Raw genomic sequence first — 27,490 nt, 5'->3', positions numbered from 1 at the left:
TGGGCCTGGAGCCAGGAAGGCTGTGAGTTCAAATATGACCTCACATATTTAATAGCTGGGTGACCCTGAGCAAATCATTTAACCTCTGTTTGCCTCAGTCTCCTCAACTGTAAAGTGGGGATAGTGAAAATAGCACAATTTGCCATGACTGTTGAGAGAATCAAATTATAGGTTATTTTGTAAAGCATTGTGCTTGGAACATAGTGGGCTTGTCTCCTTTCTTCTAACTCCACTGTTCTTTCTAAAATACCACATTGCCTTTAATGGTCTAAGACTAGTCTATTGTATCTTGTCCTATGGTTGCTTGATCATGAAATCCATAATATAAACTACAAATAGATTCTGACCAATAATTGAGTACTGAGATTTTTAATAGTATTATTTTATTGAGAAATATAATAAATTAAATCACTATAATGCAGTTGGTCAGTAGGATCCACAATGTCACGCTGAGCTTAAAATATATGTCTGTGACATCTAGCAAGTGGTAGTCAGTATAATAATATTATAATGATGTTTTTATTATTTGTATAATATTTTTTATTACAAGATTTAAAGCCACCCTGACCCCGGCTATGTCCTGAGGACAAACTTTGTTGTTCTGGTTTATTTCTAACTTCTCCAGATATTTCATAGAATAGATTTAATGGTACATATGTTTATACTGGGGAAATAAAGAATTACCCCCAAGAGCGTGTCAATATAGTAGAAAAAGAACTGTTCTCAAAGACTCCTGTGCTGTTGACCTGCTCTGTCACTTACATTCTGTGACCTTGGACGTATCATTCCCCTTCTCTCAACCTTGGTTTCTTCATGTCTAAAACTAAGTAGTTGGATGAGAAGGCTTCTGATTCTGTCAAATTATTTGTATCAAGGCATGAAATTAACCAAGGTACCACGGACTAAATGATCCATGAATTAATGTTCCATATTGTTTAGTCTAGTGTTCTATCTACTAAAAGAAACTACCATCACAGATTATCATGTAAAACCAAAATTTATTCCATAGTTTTGCATTATTTTCAAAGGCCCCAAAGTGTTGGTATACTTTAAAAATTCTAAAGCAAAAGTGTTTTTCCTAAGAACTTTCCTATTATTGACTTTCTTCTACCAAACTACCTATATACATGTGTTTGTGTGGATTGTGATACTTCTGAGTTTTTGTGAAAGAATTCCAGTAAAACTTACGATTTGGCAAAATTCAAAACAAAATTTGTAAGGCAGTTTTAATTTTCTAAAATAATTTTTTAAGGTAGAAACACTTCATGAAATTCCAGCTTTGTTTGTTTTTAAATTTTAGTAATGTTTATAGGTAGAAAAAAATGAGAAATGTTCCTTTGACTGGCATAGGGAAGTAAGGGAAAGGTTTAGGGTCATATTTGCATATCAAATGAGATAATTTATGCAAATTGCTTTGTAAACCTTAAGGTCCTATATAAGTGTTATTTCTTCTTATTATAATCCAGCTAAGGTTTACATGATCTGGATGGGCCTGGTTAATGTTAACATTGAAGTGTAAGGCAATGAGCTAGTTAAAATATTGTAGAAACAGGTAGAGTTATTATCTTTTCCATAAAATGGGGTTAAATTCTATTTTAGTACCTTGGGCCCATAATTCAGGCCTGCTGAATTTTTTTGGACCCTGGCTCTTAGTAAACATATAAGCTATTCTTTCTAGCTTTGTGCCATGTGAAAATTTCAAAAGCATGGCAGGTATGCATTTATCAAAATTGCAGGGGAAAAAATGGATTTGAAGGCAGGAGCCTACATTTAAATCCTTTTGTTATTGTTCAATCAAGTCCAACTCTCTGTGACCTCAGTTGGAGTTTTCTTGTCAAAGGTACTGGATGGTTTGCTATTTCCTTCTCCAGTTCATCTTATAAATGAGGAAATGGAGGCAAACAGCGTTAAGTGACTTGCCCAGGGTCACACAATTAGAAAGTGTCTGAGGCTGGATTTGAACTTCTGAAGATGAGTTTTGCTGAATCCAAGCCCAGTGTTCTGTCCACTATGCCACCTAGCTGCCCACGTTCTAAGTCTAGCTAGTCTTATTGTTTATCGTATATGTGACTTAAGGTATCTCTCTTAACTTTTCTTACTTTCCCCATCCATAACATGAGGGGGTTGGACTAGATCACCTCTGAAGACACTCTTTGTTCTGAAGTTGATTTTATAATCCTAAATTGAACAGCATTACAGGACAGATTCTTTGAGGGGATTGTACTGATTGTCCTAAGTATCTCCCTTATCCCCCTTCTCCCACTGGCTATTTTGTATACACCCTATACTTATCAATAAACATATTGCATTTCTTAGTAGAATCCAAGATCCTTTAGAGCAGGGACTGTTTTTTTTTTAAATTTATTTTTCTCTTCAATAACTAACACAGTTCTTATCACATAGTAAGCACTTGAAAAAATTCTTGATTGATGAATTAATAATGAAATTGATCCTGGAGGGACTACTGAATGGAGCTAATCATTCAACCAGCGTCTTCCTGACACATCTGGCTTGAAGAAGGAAAAGCAGAAAAGGCTTCACAGCTATGCAAAGCTCAGAGAGCTGACTAAAAGAATGAATTGGAATTGTGTTTCTGTTAGCCCATTATGGTCAGACAGCATAGCATCCAGTTGAGTAGATAGATACCTGCTTGTGCTGATCTGTATAGCTCAGAGAAAGCCACTTTGATGAGTTTTGTAGTTCCCAAACTAAATGAGAATTTCTGTTCACATTAAGAACTAACATTCTCTCAATCCTCTTTTTAAATTTTTTTTTTTTTTTTTTTGCGGGGCAATGAGGGCTAAGTGACTTGCCCAGGGTCACACAGCTAGTAAGTGTCAAGTGTCTGAGGCTGGCTTTGAACTCGGGTCCTCCTGAAACCAGAGCTAGTGCTTTACCCACTGCGCCACCTAGCTGCCCCCTCTAAATGCTCTTTTAAGGGTGATGGGCAATTGAAAGAGCTTATCATGACTGTTCCAATCAAAAAGAAAAGAGGATTTCCCCAACTGAAAGGTGGGGAGTATTAATAGTCAAACAGTTAACAGAGTAGTCATTTTGTGTGGTGCAGGTGTTCCCAAATGGGCCAATAACATTGAAGCCTGCAAACGAGTTGGGAGTTATCCCAAGCACGTGAATTTTCCCCTCTTATCTGTTTCCAAGCCCAGTTTCTATAATTGTATGCCCCTTGTTAGCCACATGACTATTGAATGCATTGGAATAAGGAAATTGTGTGATCTGTTTTTATACGTGTATTATAATATATTTTGTTATATATGATTTATTCCAGCATATTAATATCTGAAAATGGTTATATTTAAAATCTAAAAGTTCATTATTGTGAGTGATTAGTTGTGTAGACTAATTGAATGAGAACTCAAGAGCTAGAGTGGTGAATAGGGGAAGTATATTTCCCCTCATAAGAGTTACCTCTAGGATATAGAGATAGAGATATACATACATGTATATGCATATACACATATATATGTATATATGCATGTACATATACATACATATATGTGTATATGTGTGTATATATATTTCTATGAGGAAGAGAAGAAAGTAGGGAGAATATGGAAAGAATGAAGGAGGGAGAGAAGATGGAGGATATAGATAATCGTGACCTTATAGGACATGACAGCTCCTGGGAAAACTACAAATGATGGATCCAGCAGGGTTTGGATGCAAGGCACCTGTAAAGAGAGGAAGGGAAGTGGAACATTTTTACTTGAAGGGTTCTAAATCCACATAATCTTTACACCAATAACTCTGAGACCACCTTAGGTCATCTGAATAGAAATGATCCCAATCAGATTTTGAATTAGGAGTTAGAGACACAAGGGGCATTGGGGAGGCCAAAGCAGGAGGATTACCAAATCTAACTTCTCTCTCTGTGCTAAGATGACATTGCCTCCTTGGTCCCATATTTTGTAGTCAGGAAGGACTGACTATAGGATTTTTAATTGGAAAAGACCTTAGAAGTCAGCTAATAGAGATCACTAATCAAAGGTCACTGATTGGATTTGAGAATTAAGGGAAGAGTCAAGGATGTTTCCACATTAATCAACTAGTCTATCCCTTCTTTACTTTTTTTCTTGTCCCCAACATAACTAAAATTAAAAAATATATATCTATTTCATTCTCTCTCACACACACACACACACAAGCTTTTTAGTATTCTGAATTTGAGCCTTCCTAATTATTTTAGAACTATACCACTTCTTAATTTAACCTGTTATATTTCCTCAACTTCATTTTTGGGGGGAGAGGGATATGTATTTCTTTAAAAATCTGAGTTCAGGGAACTACGTTAAGGCTCCCCCCCAAAAAAACCCATGCTTCTAAATATTGAAAAAAACAGTATGAACAACAACAAAAAAAGCATAGGAATGTTGTTCAGGATCAATCAGAAAAGGACAGAGGATGATGAAGACACTTATTTCCCTCTATTTTCTCTTGGATCCTTGGAATCCAAAGGATAAATCTATAATGGTTAATAGGGAAATGAAACCCAAGATGCTTGAGGAGATGGGAATAGAGCACTTAGTCCTGCCTTGATAAATGTTTTTTTCCATATAAATATTTGATTATTTTCAGTTACATTTAGAGATAGTTTTCAACATTTGTTTTTATAAGATTTCTAGTTTCAAAATTTTCTTCCTCCCTTCTCTCCCTCCCCCCTCCCCAAGACAGCAAGTAATCTGATATAGGTTATATATGTGCAATCACATTAAACATATTTCTGCATTAGTCATGTTATGAGAGAAGGATCAGAGCAAAAAGGAAAAACCTCCAAAAAGAAAAACAACAACAACAAAAAGCAATAGAAATAGTATGATTTGATCTGCATCTAGATTCCACAGGGTTTTTTTTCTCCTTTTTCTGGATTTGGAGAGCATTTTCCATCATCAGTCCTTTGAAACTATCTTGGACCATTGTATTGCTGAGAAGAATCAAGTAATTTCACTCATCATCCTGCCCTGATAAATTTAAACCACCCAGACCAGATGAATTCCATTCTAGGATACTGAAAAGACTGGAAAATGTGACTGCTGAGCAGCAGTGGACAATATCTAGAATATTATGGGGGAGGGAAAGGGTATGGCAGGTCCTGGAAAAGTGAACATTTTTTTTTCCCCAATTCTCAAAACGAAAAAATTTAAACGAGTGTATTCTACAAAGTGTAAGCCAGTGAGCTTAACTTCAATTTCCTTGTGAAAAACTAAATCCATACAGAATCAAAAATGTGCAGAATCCATGCCCACACACTCTGGGGAAGTGAAGCCATTCAGATTCCTGTCCTCTAAATCTACCAGTTTGGCTGGTAATTGAATGAGTGTAACCTTACTTAATGGTCTCTATCTAGTTTCAGGGTTACATCCTTTCTAGCCGTCCTCCTAGATTCTTTTCTCCTCTAGCCTTAGTCACAACAATCAAATTAATACTACATGTTGCCTTCTGGAAAGGGTGTGTCAATTGACTGCCTCTTGATTCAACTCTGTGATTCTTCAGAAGTCCCTGGCCACCACTCCCCTATGCATCATCTATCTCATCACACCCATTCAAATGTAAATTTTTAAGAGTAAGGACTCACCCTTTTAGATTTTTGTGTAGCTTAATAATTGCTTTTTCATTGATTCATTTATTCACTCACCTCATCATTCCATTTACCTGTTGAAATATGGCCTGTGCTTCAAGGCCAAGAAAGCTCAAATACCCCATTTCATAGAATCTTCCTTGATCCTCCTGACTAAAACTGATCTCTTCTTCTTCTGAAATTTCATAGAACTTTACTTGTACAAATGTAACAATCATTCTGGCAAGGTTCGGGCTTACTGCTTTGTGGAGGAAAGTCTACGCTGCTAAAGACCCTGGGAGTTGCATTTCTTCCCAGGTTGGGGAGATAGGAAGCTATCATGGGATTGGAACCAAAAGGTATAGTTTTTCTGAGATAGGCCCAACCCAGGACTTAAGGAGCTAAGCCTAAAAAAATGAGATGCAGAGGTATCTGCAGGTAAAAGGAGAAAGAAAAAGGAGGGTTGACCTGCAGCAGAGATGGAAGAGAATAAGGAAGGCCATTGGCTCTTTTTAAAAAAAATAATTTATTTAAAGTTTTGATTTCCAAATTCTTTCCCTCTTTGAATTCCAAATTCTTTCCCTCCTTCCGCTTCTGTCCTTCCTCCTCCCTGAGGCAGTAAGCAATATAGGTTATACATGTGTAATTATGTAAAATACTATCATATTAGTCATTTTGTAGAAGAAAACTAGAATAAAATGAAAAAATGAAAGAAATAATGAAAGTGAAAAATAGCATGCTTCAGTCTATTCAATCAATATCAGTTCTTTCTCTGGAGGTGGTTTGTTTGCTTCATCTTTTGTCCTTTGGAATTGTCTTGTATCTTTATATTGCTGAGAATAGTTAAGTCATTCACAGTTCATCAAACAATATTACTGTCACAGTGCACAGCGTTCTGCTCGCTTCACTATACATCAATTCATATAAGTCTTTCCAGGCATTTCTAAAATCATCCTGCTTGTGATTTCTTATAGCATGATAATATTCCATCACAATCATATGCCACCGCTTGTTCAGCCATTCCCCCATTGACAGGCATTCCTTTGATTTCTAATTCTTTGCCAACACAAAAAGAGCTGCTAGAAATATTTTTGTACAAATATGTCTTTATCTCTTTTTTTGGGATACCTTTGGGATATAAACCTAGCAGTAGTATTGCTGGATCAAAGGGTTTTTTATGTTTATAATATTTATAATATATTTACAGTTTTATAGCCCTTTGGGCATAGTTCCAAATTGCTCTTCAGAATGGTTGGGTGATTTCACAACTCCACAAACAGTGGATTAGTGTTCTAGTTTTTCCACATAACCTCTAACATCTGACATTTTCCTTTTTTGTTATATTTGCCCCTCTGACAGGTGGGAGGTGGTGCCTCAGAGTTGTTTTAATTTGCATTTCTCCAATCAATAATGATTTAGAGCATTTTTTTCCTATGATTACAGATAGCTTTGATTTCTTTGTCTGAAAACTGCCTGTTCATATCCTTTGACCATTTATCAATTGGGGAATGACTTGTATTTCTATAAATTTGACTCAGTTCAATATATATATATATATAGTAACGATTGGAATGACGCCACCTGCTGGAGACTTACTGTAGAAGAGTTCCGCCCATGAAGCGAAGGTCTTTGAGGGCAAGACCAGGAGTCTTTTCTTTGGCATCAGGAAGTGACGCGGGCTAGTGGGAGGAGGAAGGAAGAGACTGGCGCTCACTCTCGCTCTCTTTCCTCTGGACTCTGGTGGAGAGCGGAGCGAGAAATGTGCTCTCCCTTTAATAGATAGGAATCTAGGCCTTTCTCTCTCTCTTTACCAAATTCTTATTCTCCTTAATAAATGCTTAAAAGTCTAACTCTTGCTAAAGCTTATAATTTATTGGCGACCACTCATGAGATATTTTAGACAGTTTAGCTAGAATTTTAGCCCTTAACAATATATATATGTATACATATATTTGAGAAATGAGGCCTTTATCAGTGATAATTGTTGCAAAAATTCTTTCCCAGTTTTCTGCTTTCCTTATAATTTTGGTTACATTAGTTTTGTTTGTTCAAAAACTTTTAAATTTTTATATAATCGAAATTATCTATTTTACATTTTGTAATGCTCTCTGTATCTTCTTTTGTCGTAAATTCTTCCCCATCCACAAATCTGACAGATAAATTCTTCCATGCTCTCTTGATTTGCTTACGGTATCACCTTTTATGTGTAAATAGGCCATTGGCTCTTACAGGCATCTTGGAACAGTAGACTGGTTGAAGCCATAAGTTGTGCAGAGCTCTTCCAGTATTATGGGAAGTTCAAAGAAAAGGTCTGCTCTTTCTACACCTTCCCAACCCCAGCGACTTTCTACTAACAGACATTGCAACATACTCTGCTCACTTATTTACACAATCATTTCTGGTAACCCAAATTTTGCATCAACCCTTCAGAGGCCAGAGATTACATGGGGATTAGTATAAATGTAAATTATGCCTAAATTTTAGGAGTTGTCCTAACTGGGGGCTCTGTGCAATTTCAATTGTACTTCTAAGATTGTGTTTAATATAAGCTCCATAAAACAGGAGGAACCCATATGGACCAAAGGACTCATTTTATTGCCTTTAGGATGAAATATGATCTAATTGTAACAATATGTGGCTAGTTAAATCTCCAGAAACAAAGTGGATAGGGAGGAGAGGGCACTGAGGGATTGATTGCTGACTAATGGCACTCTCTACAGCAATACCCATGTCCATTACACATCTTTTATGCAGTATCACGGTGCTTTAAAAAAAATGACTTAGTTGTATACATGCCTTATCCTATCTACTAGATTGTAAGGTCTTTAAGGGCAGATGTCACCTCTGTGTTCCCTTCAGTGCTATACATAATATTATTTTTTTTTTAATTTTTTTTTTTTTTGCAGGGCAATGAGGGTTAAGTGAATTGCCCAAGGTCACACAGCTAGTTAAGTGTCAAGTGTCTGAGGCTGGATTTGAACTCAGGTCCTCCTGAATCCAAGGCCAGTGCTTTATCCATATACATAATATTAAAAAAAATTGTTAAGTGTCTAATATATGGAAAACACCGTGCTAGGGGCTAGGGATGCCCAAATATAAAACAATCCCAGTCCACAAGTAGTTTGCATTCTAATGGCATTGGGGATGAAGGAATATAGCATGTACACAGTTAGGAAAAACCAAAGTATGTGTGTGTATACATATGCATATGCATATGCATATACATATACACATACACACATATACATATACATATACACATACACATACACATATACAAACATATACACATACATATACACACATATATACATATACATGCACATATACATATATTACATATGATGTAATTCAAAGCAGTTTCAAGAGGGAGAGGGCAGTACCAAGTGGACATCATATAGGAGGTGATGGCTAAACTGTGTTTTGTTTTGTTTTGCAGGGCAAGGGGGGTTAAGTGACTTGCCCAGGGTCACATAGCTAGTTAAGTGTCAAGTGTCCGAGGCCAGATTTGAACTCAGGTCCTCCTGAATCCAGGGCCGGTGCTTTATCCACTGCGCCACCTAGCTGCCCTAAACTGTGTTTTGAAGGAAGTTAGGTATTCCCAGAAGTCTAAGTGAGGTGGAAATGTATTCCTGATATGGAATGTCAACTGTGCAAAGTATGAAAACAGAAAATGGAACATTGCATATAGAAGAAACTTAGTCTGGATGGAATGGAGAGTACCTTAAACATTGGAGACCTTAATAGCTGTTTGCTGAATTAGTATTTCCAAGCAGCTTGTGGTTATATGTGTGTATACACATACACATATGCACATATATACATGTGGATATTTACTCTGTGGATTATTGGGCATGAATTTATAATTCTAGGCTGACTTCTCCCTTATCACATGATTGCTTCTTGCCTTCCCTCCACTCCCCTAAGCCAATGTGTGCTGAAGAAACGCAATACAATTTTTTTGGGGGGGGGGCAGGGCAATGAGGGTTAAGTGACTTGCCCAGGGTCACACAGCTAGCTAGTGTAAAGTGTCTGAGGACAGATTTGAACTCAGGTCCTCCTGAATCCAGGGCTAGTGCTTTATCCACTGCACCACTTAGCTGCCCCCATGCAATACAATTTTAATATCAGATTAAGGAAGAACATAAAACCCACTAAAGGAAAAGTTCCCAATATAATGTGTTCCAAAGAAAAATATAGATGAGTTGAGGTGAACCATCAACTTTCAATCAAAGTTGATGGTTCACCTCAACTCATCTATATTTTTTGTTATTGTGCTACTCATTGAGAGTTGATTGTGTGTGCATAAATGTATATCTACACATACATCTATAGTGATGTCTGTGTCCAAGATTTAAGGACTCTAGAACCTCAGGATTTTCTTCCTTCATTCCGTGAACAATCTGGTTCATTCTCCATCTTCAAGTTCATAACTCCTCTCATAGCTTCCTAAATAGTTGCTCTGGCTGAGCCTACCCCAACTTTAGTAGACTGGTCTTTAGCATACAGACAGCCAATATGGCTGAGGCCCATCTCAAGCTCTGATAAGATTTACTAAATTGGAAAGGCTTTGTGCTCTGCTGGCTTAGTACTAGAACCCACTTTGAACTTTGAATGACAATGAGACTGAATCAGAAGAGGACTTTAGTACTTGATTTTAACACACATTTTAAAGTAAATCAGTCCCCATTTCCACCTAAATTAGAGAAAGAGTCAAAGACATCTATCTAAAAATGCAGTCTTTCCCTCTTATAATTTGTTGTCCCCCTGTACAGGACAACCAGAGTTGCAAAAGAAGGACTGCCAAGGCCCCTTTTCCAGACTAGCACATGACTTTTTCAAGCTGGGAGGGAAGGAAGGGAGGGAGGGAGATGGATTTCTTATCATTCCATTTTCCTTCCATGAGAATGGAGAGTGTACACCTGAGGCTCTCCCTTGGATGCAGTTCAGCTGGCTCAGGCTCATTCTAGATTAAAAAAAAAAAAGTGATGCTAATCCATTGGAGCCAGATGCATTTGATAAGGAGCCCAGTTGGTGCCTCCTCTTACTTTACTGAGTGAAACTGTCCACAGTTTAGTGAAGAGGAGTCTAAACTTGAGGCCTGGAGGATCTATTGTAGCTCTTTTATTTTCTGCCAGCCTTGCTCTAGGGACGTGGGAGGAATGAGCTGGAAGAAGCCACTCTCCAAGGCCCTGGCCTGTGTCAGTAGCCAGTCTTCATATTGCAGAACACTTACACTTTGGGACTGCACTATCCCAGTTGTCTCAATAAAAGAGTTTCTCTGGTTAAATGCCAATGTTCCATTTCACTTAGGCCAGGAGCAAAGAGCAAAAATGGCTTCCCATCAAGGGGAAAAGAGCACACCCTCACTTTACCATAAAATGCTTGTTATAATAATCTGCCTGCTTTCCAGTTCCTTCCCTCAGTGGTATAGTCTCTTGAAAACTATATCTATTCATTCCATTTTCATCAGTTTTTCCAGAGTATCTGAAATCTTGTTGTTATTGTTTAGTCCATCAGTTATATCCAACTCTTTGTTACCCCATTTGGGGTTTTCTCAGCAGAGATATTGGAGTGGTTTGCTGTTTTCTTCTCCAGTTCATTTTACAGATGAGGAAACTGAGGCAAACAGGATAAGTGACTTGCCCAGGGAAATACACACAGCTAGTAAGTATCTGAGGTCAGATTTGAACTGAGGTCTTCCTGACTCCAATCCTGGCACTCTATCTACTGTGCCACCTAGCTGCCCTTGTGAGATCATAGGATCATGGATTTAAATCTGGGTGGGGGGGAGGGAGACTTGGAGACCATCAAGTCCATCCTTCTTATTTTATAGATGATGAAAATGAGATGTGGAGAGATTGTCAGAGGTGGGATTTGAATCCAGGTCTTCCTGACTCCAAATCTAACGTCCTATCCACTACACTGTTCTACCTGATCATAATAGTATTAGTTTTATCACTCCTGCTGTAGATTCCATTGTTAATTTCTATCACATTATCACAATAAAATACTTTATAATAGAAAGAGTAATGGGGCCTCTGTTTGAACATCAATGATACCCCTTGCCAGATATGTAGCTTTTGAGAGGTCTTAAGTTCTTTGACTTCCCTTCCCTCATCTGTAAAATGGAGGAAGTAATTTTTATACTATCAGTTATTCCTTGCTTGGTTCTGATCTGCTAACTTGCATATCTTTTCATAAACTTGGCTCTTGTCTTTCTGGATTTTGGACTTTCCTTCTCTTTTCTTTTATCTCATATCATTTGGGCAAGTTTCTCCATTAAAAGTCAGGTAAACCATCCTTGAGACTCAGTTGGTCTGGGGAGCTGGTCCTCAAATCATTGCCTTTGTTTCCTTGTAATCTAGAATAGAAAAGGCTAAGTCAATAAGAAACCAGTGTTGGTTGGACTCTGTGGAATACCCACTGAAACATTTATCTTTCTAAATGGGTACAATATTCCTCATCTTTTTCTGCTACTGTGACAGATGTGGAAGGAAAAAACAAAGGAATTGTATCTACCTGAATTAACATTATATTCTTCTTCAATCTCCCTTTTTATTCATATGTGAAAATCTTTTGTTTTTATTGGATGTTGTATGGTCTACAAGTGTTTAATTACATTTCAATCCTGAACTTGAACCAGTCAGTGTAATGGCTTGAGTTAGGTCTGGCCGGGAATACAGGGTGAGATTTCCTCTAGTTACCAAGAATGGCTCATATTTACCGCCATGTTCTCTGGCACTTATCAGTATCTGGTAATTAGCCTCTAAACTGCTATAAACAACTAAGAAGGTGAGAGGGTTTGTTGGTAAAGCTTTCTTTTTATAGTTCTCTGTTGTTCTAAATGGGTATTAACTGCTAAGACCTCCTGTCAGGTTCTTTTGATCCCCATTATCATCTCAGCCACTTTGGGTTGTATGGGTCTGCTACCTCTTATTCACTATTTAAATTCTTGTTAGTTTCTTTTCTTTTTAAATGAAGAGGAAGAGTAGATAGACAGCTGGCCTTGAAGCCAAGAAGGCTTGGGTTCAAATTCACTTATGATATATTCTGGCTGGATGACTCTGGAGAAGGCGCTCAAAAGCTCAGTGCTCTAGGCAAATCTCTAAGACTCTAAGTTACAGAAACGGTGCCAACCTACATTGGTAGAAAGAATTTCCTTCTCTAGGAGTTCCCTAGGACATTGAAATCAAAACTCCAGTCCCTATCTCTATCCCTGTTTATGTATAATCAGGAAGAAGAGTATGAACCTGTAGAAGTGGTCAAAGCTAATGTGATATACATTTATTTAGTCGAATTAAGCCCCACAAGGGCTAGCAAGAATTCTAGAGACATCTAACACAATGAGATAAATGAGCAACTCTGATGGAAAATTAAATTGGATGTACAACTCACAAGTGACAAGAAAAGCCTTTTTGAATGAACAATTTAAACTAGTCAGACACAATGATAGTTTCTGAATTGCTTTCCAGCTCTTAGGAAACAAATTTAGGCATCATGGTGGACACCTTAATGAATATGTCCCTCTGCCTAAGGGGTATTGATAAATAGAGTATTCGACAAATAAGACATGCATGTGTGTTATGAAGCAAGAATGGCTGAGAAAAATATTATGCCATTATGGAAAATGATCATACACAGGCCATTTCAGCACAAGATTCCATTTCAGACATCAGAGCAAAAAACTGGATAAGAATAAGAATAAAATAAGACCAGATCGGGAGATAGGGCCCATGAAAATAGCTGATGAAGGCAGGAACAAGGTGTCAGGAAAGACATTTGTAGATGTTGAGAACCTAAGTCTCTTACCACTTATTTCAGAGGTTGCTGAATGCTACAGAGCAACCACCACCACTACCATCATCACCATTGCCACCACCACCATCATCATCATTATCAGAAAGCATTTCTTAAGAGCCTTTGGCCTCTGGTACCATATTAGGCACTATTCAAGGATGGCTATACTTTGCATTTTTGGGAAAAATTCTAACGAAATATCTAAATATGTAAAAGAAAGATGTTTAACAGAGTGAAAGTAAGAAAATACAGAATTGAGCTAGAAATATTTATTTCAAATGCATTTGAAGGCTAGGCATAATCTGTAGTCACTACTTTTGCTGCCCTACAGGGAGCAGGGAGTCTTGAAGGACCCCCTGGAAATGCTATTGTACGTTGACCTATTTAGGATCACAAGATCTTCTTCCTCTTCCTCTTCTTCTTCTTCCTCTTCCTCTTCTTCTTCCTCTTCCTCTTCTTCTTCTTCTTCCTCTTCCTCTTCCTCTTCTTCTTCTTCTTCCTCTTCTTCTTCCTCTTCTTCCTCTTCCTCTTCCTCTTCTTCTTCCTCTTCCTTTTCCTTTTCCTCTTCCTCTTCCTCTTCTTCTTAACCCAGGAGGCAAATAAAACCTAGAAATTTTGAAAGACTTGTCTAAGGTCACACAGGGAATAAATGAAAAGGTGGGATTCATAGGCTTACAGATTTAGATCTAGAAATTACTTGGGAGGCCGTCTAGTCTAACGCCTTTATTTTAAATGTAAGGATGGTGTAAAAGTTGATTAAGTCAGTTCAGTTACCCCACTCAGCTTAAAGTAAGTAGTATGGTGCGATGCACCTTAAAGAAGTGGGAGTATGCCTCTCTTGAATCAAATCAAACAAAAGGATTCCAACTTAGAGTGAAAAGACCTGGATCAATTTAAATGTCTTTGATGAGCCATTAGATAACTGCATAGGAAAAGTGCTTGGAATAGGTAAGGGAATTCAATCACATCCCAGGGCTCTACTGTAAAATTTCAAGCTAGTTATGGTTTGAGAGAGATTTAGAGTCTTGTGGTGGCCGAGAAGAAAGAGGGCTGCCTCCAAGAAGAAATTGCTTGTAGGAAGAATAAAGCAGCCCAAGCTTGGGCTTCAGCCTCCTTCCCATCTGCTTCCACCTTACCGTGGCTGGAAGAGGATTTTTTTTTGAACTTTGAAGGGCCAGAAGGTTTCCCATCTTTTCATCAACCTGGTGGTACCATCTGAGCCAAGTACAGATTAGGTGAAGATGAATGGGTCCACAAGAAGTCCAGAAAAGAAGCTACACCATAGAACATCTCGAACACCCTATGAAGGAGAAAAAAGGACTTCAGACTACAAGAAGCTGGAAGTCACCACTTTGCCACAGATGCTCTTTAAGCTTGAACCCCCTAATAGTACTACCTTAGTAAATACTCTTTTTTTAAAAGCTAGTTAAGTGTAGCTGACTAATACCTGATTCATAATCTTGGCAGGAAGCCTATCAGTGGGGGCTTCTCAGCATTGCATTAGAAAGACAACTCCCAAATGTTCCAGAGCTAAACTTGGGAGGGATACAGGAGCTGTGCTCTAAGGACCTATTTGTTGGGATAGTCACTTCAAGATAAGAAAATGAGAGGTTGTAATCTGCCCAAAGTTACAGAAGAAGTAAAGATGAAGGCAAGATATGAAACCCATACCTCTGATTCCAAAGCCCGTATGTACTCTTTCCATAACACTTTGCTCCCCTTTCATTCTCTCTGTTTGGTTTGTCAGCCAATCAGTCAGTAAGCATTTATTAAGTTCTCACTGTTTTTCCAGTCACTGTGATGATGATAATACAAAGCAAGGTGAAAAAACAGTCCTTGGTCTCAAGAAGCTCACAATCTAACAATGGAGACAATATGAAAAGGACTAATTACAAATGATATATAAACATGATCAATTGAGGATCATCTCAGAGGGAAGGCACTGGCATAAGGAGGATTGAGAAAATCTTCTTGCTGACGGTAGAGTTTTAGCTGAGACTTGAGACTCAGGTTTGTCTGGTGTAAATACATGTACTGGTTCTTATTCAGTCATGTCAGATTCTTCATGACCCCATGGACCATAGCATACTGGCTTTTCTATCCTCTACTGTCTCCCAAAGTCTGCCCAAGCTCATGAGCTCATTTTTTTGTTTGTTTGTTTGTTTTTTTGAGAGGCAATGGGGGTTAAGTGACTTGCCCAGGGTCACACAGCTAGTAAGTGTTAAGTGTCTGAGGCCGGCTTTGAACTCAGGTCCTCGTGAATCCAGAGTTGGTGCTTTATCCACTGCACCACCTAGCTGGCCCCAAGCTCCTGTTTGTTGCTTCCATGACACTATCTAACCATCTCATCCTCTGCCATCACTTTCTACTCTTGCTTTCAATCTCTCCCAATATCAGGGTCTTTTCTGATGATTCCCATCTTTTCATTATGTGACCAAAGTATTTAAGCTTCAGCTTCAATATTTGACCTTCTAATGAATACTCTGAATTAATTTCTTTAAATATTGACTGATTTGATCTCTTTGTTGTCCAAGGGATTCTTAAAGGTCTTCTCCAGTGCTAAAATTCAAAAGCTTTGATTCTGAGGCTCTTAGCTTTCCTTACATAGCCATGCATTGATATTAGAAAAACAATAGTTTTGACTCTATGGAGCTAGTTACTTCCACCCTTTTGGTGAAGAGTAGAAGTCAAAGTACGATATAACTGAAGTGAAGGGTAATAAAAAATAAGGCATGAAAGTTATTTTCAAGGCAAGTGGGGACAGGAGAAATATAGTTACTCTATACAGTCCCTAGAGACCTCTGGAAGAAATTTCTGCAGAAATTTGAAGGATATAAGAAAGGTTCCTTGCTCAGTGATGGGGAAGAGGATATTCTAGGAATAGTATCATGTGGAAAAAGGAACAGAGGCCAAAGTGATATAATTGGACAAGGAGGTCGTGGACAATAATCTTTCCAGTGGAGTGGAACAGTGTAAGAATTGGGGAGACTTAAGACCTTGGGTTTGGTGAGGGAGGGGAGAGAAATTTAGAGATTTAAGATTGAGCTACAAGAAAGAAGGCTCCTTAGCTTCAGCATTGTAGTTTTAAGCTAACTGGAATGGAATTTATATTGGATTCCTTAATGTATTGCATCTAATTAATTATTTATTGGTTGAAATCTTAATTATTTACTATTCATTTCCAATTTCATGAAGGGGCTTCAAAATCCAAAATAGCTTAACCTAGTTTGGGAAGATTAAAATACTAAAGAAGGCTAAGAGATGACCAAGGCCTATACTAAGACTATGATCATAGGGAGATATAGAAAAAGGGAGAAAAAGAAAAAGATGATATTGTAAATTAAGAAGTAAAAGGATTTATCAGTATTGAGGAACAATTATTAATAGAAGACTACTGAGTAGGAGTGGGGCAGGAATTTTTATTTGGAATTTCAGGGTATTGATGATAGGGAAGTTAGCCACAGCAGAGTTAAGTCTAGTCTACAGGTTGTTTTTCTTCCCTCCACAACTTTCCTTATATGCATAAGTAAGGGTGAGTGCCAGCCCTAGAACCCTGAAAAATAAGGGGAAACTTTTTTTAAAAGAAGAAAAAGAAGGTGGGAAGGAAGGAAAAAAGGGAAGAAGTGTGGGAGGGAGGAAAGAAGGAGAGAATATAGGGAGGAAGAGGTTTTTTGCTTATGTGGTTTTTTTTTCTGGTCAGAATATAAACTGCTGCTGAAAATATATACGTATACATAAAGAGGAAGAGAGAAGAGAGTGAGAGACAGAGAGAGACAGAGACAGACAGAGACAGAGAGCAACAGAGAGACAGAGTTCTTTCTTAAAGCATCTCCCCTGTGTTTCTTTTGGGAGTCAAAGGACACAACAAAGATCAAGATGGGTGTAGTAGGGGCTTAGAGAGTGGTGCTAGAATCAACAAATATGTTACTCACAAGTGTATCAGAAAATCTATCTGGATGCTTTCAATCCAAACCTTTGGGTCCAATTTCAATAAATTAAGTTCATGTAACATCTATTGAGCATCTATATACAAAGTACATTTCCAGTTGCTGTGGGGAGAGAAAGGTGAGTAAGACATTCTGTTCACCTTCAAGAAACTTCAATCTAGTCTATAGGTGGGAGTGATCCGGTACACAAGTAACAAGGAAGAAGGTGAAATGCTCTGGAAGCAAGGTATAAATACAGTGCTTGGGCAGGGGGGTGGGGGGAAAGGGGGGTCGTGGGAGAAATGAAATCATTTCTGGTAGGAGGCATCATAAGTCTTCAAGAAGTAGGTGGCACTCTAATTGGCTCTTGAAGGATGGAGGAAATTTTTGCAAGAGTGTTCTGGAGCAGGAGGAAGGGAATGTTCCTTTGACAATAAAAATCAATTAGGGCACTACAGCACATATTTTTCAGAGCAGAGCAAAGAGGGCATCCATCAGCCAGGGTCACTCTTCACAGCAGTGCCCTCCTGCTGATTGTCCAACACAGTCAGAACCTGATAGCCTTCCAAGGTCATTATAAGGCCTTTTTATGTAGCCTCCAGTTGAGCATGTGAGGGAATTCCCACTAGCTGATTAAATATTTGTATATTTTATCATTTTCCTGCAGCTAATGGCTTTTGGCAACTGGGGTATTTTTATAAATCTTATAAGCAAATATCACAGAATCAGCCACAGTAATAACATTGACCCACAGGTCTAGGACCTGAGAGAAATTAGACTGGACCCCCCCCCCCCAAAAAAAAAAAAACGGAAAAAAAACCCTAGTTGTGGGAAATTTTCAATTAGGAGAAAAAAGAACGAAAAGAATGAAGAGATAAGAGAAACATAAAAGAAAGAAAAGAAAAAAGAGTCGAAACTCTATAGTCAAAATGCAGGATGACAAAACTGTAAAAAGGTAAAAGTTAATTGCTTTCTAACTTCGCATCTAGCTTATTAGAGGAACTTAGCTATTCCAGATCTGAGTTTGGGGCCAATTTTTAGGGTATTGATAATTACCCTACCATATTTCAATCATAAACATCATGTTCTAGACAGGCTCATGCTATCTTTGCAAAGCATCACGGGAATAGTCCTATGATTCTGATTCAGTTCAACTCAATGGACACCTATCAAACACCTACCATCTGTGCCCAAGGCACTGTGGTAGGTCCTAGGGATTTGAGACAAAAAGGAAAATGAATTCCTGCTTAGGGGATGTGACAAATAAACTGATTGAGAAAAAGATGGTTTCAGGCAGGAGATAACACTATGAACTACAAGGGTTAGGAAAGGTTTTCTGTATGGGGATGGAGGGACCGAAGTTGAACTTTCGGATTAGAGTTAGAAGAGACCTCAGAGACTGTCTGGTCCAGTCTTCTCATTTTACAGATGAGGAAACTGAGGCGCAGGGAGGTAAAGTAATTTGCCCAAAGTTGCCCAGGTGATAAGTATCAGTTTTCTAGGTCCTCTGCCTCCAGAGCCAGTGTACTTCCAACTGTAGTTTACTGCTTCCTTGGAAGAATGAATGAATCTAAGAGGAAGATCTGAGAGTCTGAGGAATGGGTTCATCCTGAGCATGGATAACAAACTGCAAAGCCACACAGGTAGGGGATGGAATCTTAAGTTTGGGGAATAGAAAGACCAGCTATTTGGATGGAATATACAAGTTTGTGAAGGGCAGTGGTGTGAAATTAGTCAGGAAAGAAACATCTTTATGGATGACAGGTCATGTCTTATCCCTTTGTCTCTGAAAATTTGTAAAAACAAAAACAAACAAAAAATAAGGTGAAAGGCTATGCTGTAGACCACAAGGTCAAGTACCCCATTGCATCCTTGGATACTTCAGTCTTGGCTCCAGGCTATGAACTGGTCAGAAGCTGATGACAAAGAAAGACAATTTTTCTCTTGATAGAAAGATTTATTGGGGTTGCCTCTTTTCCCCCTAAAATCCCCAGCACGAGTCAACATGCCTGATTCATAGAACCATACAGCTGGAAAATCGAAAGAACCATATAAATTGTATTTAAAGACTTTACTGATGCTTTTTATTTTACATTCTGACCCTACCCCCGCCCGTTTCCTGGCCCTCTTGACCATCCCACTCAGTCCAAGATTTCTTTCTTTCTTTCTTGGCAGGACAATGAGGGTTTAAGTGACTTGCCCAGGGTCCCACTGAGACTAGATTTGAACTCATGTCCTCCTGAATCCAGGGCACCACCTAGCTGCCCAATAACTTTCAATAGTGAACAGATTCCTCCATTCCCCTTTAATCTTATCATTGATTGCCACTGAATGCTGCCATCTCTCACATTGGTCATCATCCAAAGCATTAATAGAGAGCTCTTTCATAGTCATTTGACAAGAGATTTTGTCTCCTGGGCATGGCTCCTGTCTCATGGGAGCTTATGAGCTTATACTCATACCTAGCCTGGCATCTAGGTGGCCCAGTGGATTGAGATCTGGGCCTGAAGTCAGGAAGAGTCCTCTTCCAAAGTTCAAATCTGTCCTAAGACAATTACTAGCTGTGTGGTCCTAGTCAAGTCACTTAACCCTGTTTGTCTCAGTTTCCTCATCTGTAAAATGAATTGGAGGAGGAAATGGCAGATCACACCAGTAATTTTGCCAAGAAAACCCCAAATGGGGTCACAAAAAATAAGACATGACTGCAAATCATCTGAACAACAAGGACAACCCATTTCTTTGATTGAATACATGCTCTCTTGTTACATTCAGTTCTTCTTTGGGATTAGCTCAATCTATGATGGAGGAAGGAATGCTTTTGCATTAGGAGGAATGCTCACATCAGGCCCAGGAAATGAGAACTGTATTTACTTTTCAGGAGAGTCATGGCAGGCTGAACAGTAGGTTAGCAGTTACCAGTCACTGTCCTAGGAGGCATAAGGACGTCTGATTTCTATACCTGTCTCGGATGCTTTTGGAACACAGATTTAAAGCTAGAAAATATCTTAGAGTCCTCCTAGTCCAACCCTCCCATTTTGTAGATGAAGAAACTGAGACCCATAGAGGTTAAGACAGCCAGCATCACACAGCGAGGAAGAGGCAGAGGAAGGGTTTATGCTGAGGCGTGGACTAGGTCATTTCACTGCTTTGTAAAAGCCTTTATAAAAGTTGTAAAATAAAAAAAGCTGGAGTAGGTGATTTCTAAGAGCACTTACATATCTCAAAAAATCAGACTGAATATTTGTACATCAGTGTTTTTTTTAAAGAATCACAAAACACCCTCTGATAAGAACTTGCCTTCTATTTATTTATTTATTTGTTCGTTTGTTTATTTATTTATCTGGGTATACCCCCACCTCCCCATTCATTCATTTATTTATTAGTTCCTGCATTTATTTATTTGCTATTTGCCTTTTTACAGGCAAATGAGTTCGTGTCAGCCAGTCTACTAACATTTTAAAAGCACCTACTATGTGCCACCAACTGGGAATACAAAGAAAGCCTAGAAGCGGGAAGTATATAATATGTAAAACAATTATATATAAGCAAAATATATAGAGGATAAACTGGGTATAGTCTGAAAGGGAAGGCGGTTAAGATTAAGGAGGACTAGGACAGGTTTCTTGTAGAAGGTGAGGATTTTAGCCGACACTTGAAGGAAGTCAGGGAAGCCAAGAGGCAGAAAAGGGGAGGGAGGGCATCCCAGGCATGTGGGACAGCCAGGGAAGATCTTGGGAGTCAGGAGATGGAGCATCCTTTGTGAAGAACAGCTAGGTGAGGGGCAGCTAGGTAGAGCAGTGGATAGAGCACTGTTAAGGGCTAAAATTCTAGCTAGTCTGTCTAAAATATCTAATGAGTGGTCGCCAATAAATTATAAGCTTTAGCAAGAGTTAGACTTTTAAGCATTTATTAAGGAGAATAAGAATTTGGTAAAGAGAGAGAAAAAGGCCTAGATTCCTATCTATTAAAGGGAGAGCACATTTCTAGCTCCCTTCTCCGCCAGCGTCCTCAGGAAAGAGCCCCAGAGTCAGCGCCAGTCTCTTCCTTCCTCCTCCCACTAGTCCGCGTCACTTCCTCCCAAAGAAAAGACTCCTGGTCTTGCCCTCAAAGACCTTCGCTTCATGGGCAGAACTCTTCTACAGTAAGTATCCAGCAGGTGCCGTCATTCCAATCGTTACAGCACCGGCCCTGGAGTCAGGAGGACCTGAGTTTAAATACGGCCTCAGACACTTGATACTTACTAGCTGTGTGACCCTGGGCAAGTCACTTAACCCCAATTGCCTCACCAAAAAAAAAAAAAAAAAAGAAAAGAAAAGAACAGCTAGGTGACCAGTGTCAAAGCATCACAGAATATAGGGAGGGGAATGAGGTATATGAAGACTGGAAAAGTAGGAGAGTAGATTTGATATTTGATCCTGAAGCTCTAAAATTCAGCTTCCTTATTATTGAGCTTCCCCTCCCCCCACCACCAGTGGTTTCATGGAGCCTTCTAGTGAAGCTGCCCAGGCCTGGACCCTTAAAATAAGTGACCAGTTCTAATACCTTTTCATCATATTCCAATTTCTCTTCTCAGAGAAGTTCATGAGCTGCATCCCAGTTAGCAATGAGCTCTCCCCAGCTCACTGCCTCAGTGCAGTGCTTAGGAAGAAGCTTTCTTTCATCAGACCCCATCAGTCGCTACATTCACTTTTGCCTGATCTCTACTGTTCTTTCTTCTCATGGCAAGACTTCAGGCAGGAATCAAGCCCCCAACAATCTCCTGATCTTAACCGAGTTCCTCAGTTGGCTGAATATTTCAATTCCTATTAGGATCATAGAACTATATTTCTGAAAAGGACCTTAGAGATCATCTAATCTAATTCTGTCATTTTACAGACAAAGAAACTGAGGCCCAGAGAATATAATGACGTGCCCAAGATATTACCATCCATCTCTCATGGACTCTACACCATTTTTTACAGTGTTTAGATATAATTGATATCCTGTATATTTGTATTCCTGTATCTTATTTTATTCATTTAAAATATTATCCAGAGAAGGGACACATAGGCTCCACCAGACTGCCAAAGAGATTCTGGACACACAAAAAAGTGAAGAATCCCTGCCCGGACTAATATTAGATTTTTTAAAAAAATTATAGAGTTTTTCTTTTTCATTTTTTAATGAAGTCGTGAGCTACCATACCAATGCATTCCCCAAAATTGATTGAGAACATCAAAGGACGGCCTGGTGATAATATTTTCCTAAACTAGTCAATCGTGTTTTTTATTATTCCCTTTGGTTAAATATACTTTAAAAGGAAAAAAAAAGAATTTATAAAAATATGCCATATCTAAAAATCTAAACTCTGACCCCACTATTGTAGTAGTGGCTCTTGTTAATGTTTTAAATATTATCACTTTGGACCACACACATCCACACCCACGCTTGTCAGCTTGTCCTGAGATGAAAAGATCTACAGGTTTTGGGGGGTTTTTTTGCTTGATTTTGTTTTGTTTTTACTCCTTTTAAAAACAGCAATTTTGAATGCATTCATCACTGAGCCAGTGTTGCCTTTTTTGGGAAGTTTTTGTGAGGTTGTTACTTAAGAAAAAAATCAGTTTTGTGGGGGATCAACAGTGACTCTGGAACATAATTGCTTGTATAGTTATGGTGGGGAGAGGAATTCTCCAGTTTGTGAATTAGTAAGACAAAGCTGCTGTCTATAAGGTACCTCTCTCGATCTGCATGGTTTCCACAGTGTTCTCTTTCACCTCCAAATTATCTTATATATACATGTGTGTGCATATGTAAACATGTATGTATATATACACATATATTTATATATACACTGTTTGTTTATGTATGTGATGAATGGATGTGTATATGTATATGTATATGCATTTGTCTCCCCCATGGAAGATTTGCTACTTACCAAGTAATTACTAAGTGATTACCAAGTAATCACTTGGAGGTAACTGAAAGGTGCAGTAGATAGATGGTCCAGTGATGGCCCTGGAGTTAGGAAGTTGTTTGTTCTTCAGTTGTTCAGTTGTGTCCTACTTTTCTTGACCCCACTTGGGTTTTTTTTTGGCAAAGATACTGGAGAAGTTTGCCATTTCCTTCTCTGGATGAGTCAGGAAGATCAGCATTCAAATCTACTCTTAGACACTAGCTGCGTGACTCTAAACAAAACACTTAAAATTTCTCAACCTCAGTTACCTCCTCTGTAAAATGGGGATAATAATGGTATCTCCCTCTCAGGATTGTTGTGAGAATAAAATGAAAAAAAAAATTTGTAAAGTGCTTTGTAAACTTTCAAGTGCTATACACACATGTATGCATGTATACACACACACATAAACATGCACACATTTATATACATGTATACACATAAACATACACACATGCATGTTGTAACGATTGGAATGACGCCACCTGCTGGAGACTTCCTGTAGAAAGGCTCTGGCATGAGGAGAAGTCCTCTGAGGGCAAGCCATTTGGTCAAGGTCCTTGGCGTCAGGAAGTGACGTTTGCTCGTGGGTACTGTCTATCAAGGCTACGAGCCAATCAACTTGAGGAGCCTCCCATTTTGGGGAGGAGGACACAAAGGAAGAAGGAGACGCTGGTGGGACTGTGCTTCCTTTTTGGCTTCGAGACATCAGCATGGTGGCAGGGAACTTCAGAAGTGGGAGATTAGGACGGTTAGGATTGCCAGGTTATAAGAATTCTCTTCTCAATCGTTCTCTTTACTATCTTTCAATAAACCCTTAAAAAAATTCTAAACTCGTTTATCAGTGATTTTAGTCAGTTTCCCCCAAAAACTGGGAGCAGGGGGGGTGGGGAGACAGATTAGAACCCACATTTAGAATTTAAAATTACACAATGTATACATGCATATATTAGCTATTATTAATCAATCAACAAGCATTACTGAATTAAATTCCAGGCCCTGTGCTAGGCAATGGGGACACAAAGGTAGAAGGGAAACTGTCCCTGTCCTTGAAGACCTTACCTTCTAGGAGAGACAGTAAGAACATTTATAGGGATATATAAGATTTATATAAAACAGACACAAGATAATCTTGGTGAGAAAGATTCTAGCAGCTGATTGCTAGCCTCTCGTTGAGTTTTGTCTTTTACTAGCACATGGTTCAGTTGTTCAGTTGTGTCTGACTCTTCATGACTCCATTTTGGGTTTTCTTGGCAAATAGAGTGGTTTGCTATTTCCTTTTCCGGATCATCTTACAGATTAGGAAACTGAGGCAAACAGGGTTAAGTGACTTGCCTAGGATCTTACAGCTAGTAAATGTCTAAGGCCAGATTTGAATTCTGGAAGATGAGTCTTTCTGACTTTAGACCCAGCTTTCTATCCACTATACCACCTAGCTGCTTTCCAGCACATGATAGGTGCTTAGTAATTGCTCGTTATTCTAATAATTGCTAGTTGTTCTGAAGAGCTATCAAGGAAATTCAGCTTAAACCACTCATTTTTACTCCTCAAGAAGGATCCCAGAGCCAGGGTGTGTGGTGTGGGGGGGGGGGGTAGAGGGCAGCAGAAGTCTGGGGGAAGATGGCTGGAACATAGTTATAAGAAAACTTAAAGGTCATTTAATCTATTTTCCTTAAGGCAAATGACTCAAAATTCCTAACTGATTTGTTTAAGAGAGGTGAAATTTGAGGAAAAGCATACTTTTCCTATGCTGTAGCATGATGTTTAGGTAAATTGGGTTATGAGTTTCTATACTCTTGAGCCCCTTAGAGCCTACAGAACTAGGCCCCATAACCCCAGGAGGGGCAAGGATGGACTTTGATGATGGAGAGAGTTACTGGTAATTTCTATCTCCCACCTGCAAGTCCTCTTGGGAAAAACCCAAAGGAATGATGAGGCAGGAGGAAGGGAAGAGTTGATGTCAGTTTGAATATGAAGATTGTACTTTTCTCTTCTCCTTCCTTTTTGTCTTGGATATATACAAGAATTGGTTTCACTGAAAAGTTCATTCTTCTTTCCCCCTGCACACCTTCCCCTCCCTAATTGTTCGGTTTTCTTCTAACTTGAGTGATTTTTCTCCAGTATCTGATCTAGAAACAATTTTTAGATTTTCCATTTGAACATCTCAGCACATCAGTATTCAGTGTTTTATATCACAGGCTCCTCAAAGAGACAGGAGGTAAGGGATGCAATCTACTTTTCAAAGGTAAGATGAATTAGAAATATTGGAGGAATGGCAAGAATTTATGATCAGTCAGAGTTCAAATCTCACCTCAGACACTTACTAGTTGTGTGACCCTGGGCAAGTCATGTCACTCAAGTTGCCTTAAACATCCAGGGCCATCTCCAGTCATCCTGATGTATATCTTGCCATTGGATCCAGATGGCTCTGCAGGAGAAAATAAGGTTGGTGACCTTACACAGCCTAACCTCACTTCAAGTCATGACATCACCCTGATGTCATGTTCCTCTTTGAGAATGAAGACAAACAACAACATGATCAATCTTAGTGCCTTCACTAACTGCATACAGTTTGTGGTCAGGGCTATGTCTGAGTAAAATAAGCCTAGACATCAGCGTACTTAATAGATTACTTTTTTTGGGGGGGGGGGAGGGCAATGAAGGTTAAGTGACTTGCCCAAGGTCACACAGCTAGTAAGTGTCAAATGTCTGGATGTTCCTTCATTGGTCCTTTGTAACTGATTTGGATATTTGTAATACTCAGAATAACTTAGTTATTCACAATTTTTCTTCAAACAATATTGATGTCTCTTGGCTCTGCTCATTTCACTCTTCACTATTTCATGCAAGTCTTTCCATGTTTTTCCAAAACCAAGCTTCTCATCATTTCTTACAGCATCATATACCACACCTGGTTTATCCCATTCCCAATTGATGGTCATCCCTTCAATTTAGACCTTAATCTTTTTATTTATTTCTCCTTTGCCTGGCCTGAATGTCTCACATAATATCTCTTGCCTAGTTTTCTTTGTCTGTAAAATGGGCTTTAGGATTCCTTTTTGTCCTAAATCCTATTCAGATCTTGTGGGATTACCTGGTCCAATTCTATCTGATTTGGTTGCTTATCATACTTTGGGTTTTTTAGCCTAGTATCTTTTGCTTTAGTAAGACTACAAGATGCTTGTCCTCATCATAACTTCCATAACTGTAGCCCTAACCCTTATTCCTCTCCGTGCCTCCATACATACATATACACAAAAACATTCAGACAGTCCGTTCATGGCCTTCAAAACACCCTGAAATATTTTACACTTACTTCCCTTTACCTTTGGTTTCAATGGTTTGGAAGTCCTCACCCCTATGGACAAAAGAAACTCTTCTCTCTAGTCTCCAAGATTTCCTGTTACACAGAGGGCACATTGATGGTGGTAGTTGGTGGGGGCAGCCAGGTGGCTCAATGGATAGACCACTGGGCCTGGAGTCAGGAAAACCTAAGTTCAAATATGGCTTCAGACACCTACCAGCTATGAAGCTAAAAAAGCTTCATCTACAGAGGAATGAACAAATCCATTCAAAAGGTCAATGGGTGGTCTCAGGAAATAGTTTGTTCTCCCTCATTGGAGGTCTTCAAGAAAAAGCTGAATGACCACAGAAAGGATATGTTATTGAGGGGGCTCTTCTTCAAGGACAGGATGGGCCAGATGACCCCTGAGGTCTCTTCCAGCTCTGAGATATTTTAGAGGCCATTCTACCCACTGATAACTAAAGGATTTGTTCTGTATGCACCCATGTGTCTGTTTCACAGGACCTTTTCCTCTTTTGACCAGACCTGTGATTTTTAGCATTATTGGGAACTTCCTATGAGGAAGAGGAACTTCCCCTACCGTTGAACATCAGCAATTCATCTTCAACTTACAGTCTTGGTTGCCTGGGACACTAAGAGGTTAAATGATTTGCCTGAGGTCCATTAATATGTCAGACTCAGGACTTGAAAGCAAGACTTCCTGACTATGAGACCAGCTCTCTATCTTTTTATTTTATTTTATTTCATTTATTTTTAAATTTTGAGGCAACTGGGGTTAAGTGACTTGCCCAGGGTCACTGGGCTAGTAAGTCTGAGGTCAAATTTGAACTCAGATCCTCCTCACTGTAGAGCTGGTGCACTATCCACTGTGCCACGTAGCTGTCCCCTATCCACTTCTCCAAAGGAAATTTTAATTCATAGAATTCTGCTCTTTAATACTTTTTTTCAGACTCAGG

The sequence above is a fragment of the Dromiciops gliroides genome, chromosome 3 (genome assembly GCF_019393635.1).
Source record: "Dromiciops gliroides isolate mDroGli1 chromosome 3, mDroGli1.pri, whole genome shotgun sequence".
NCBI lineage: Eukaryota > Metazoa > Chordata > Mammalia > Microbiotheria > Microbiotheriidae > Dromiciops > Dromiciops gliroides.
Note: the sequence above shows the minus strand (reverse complement) of the source record.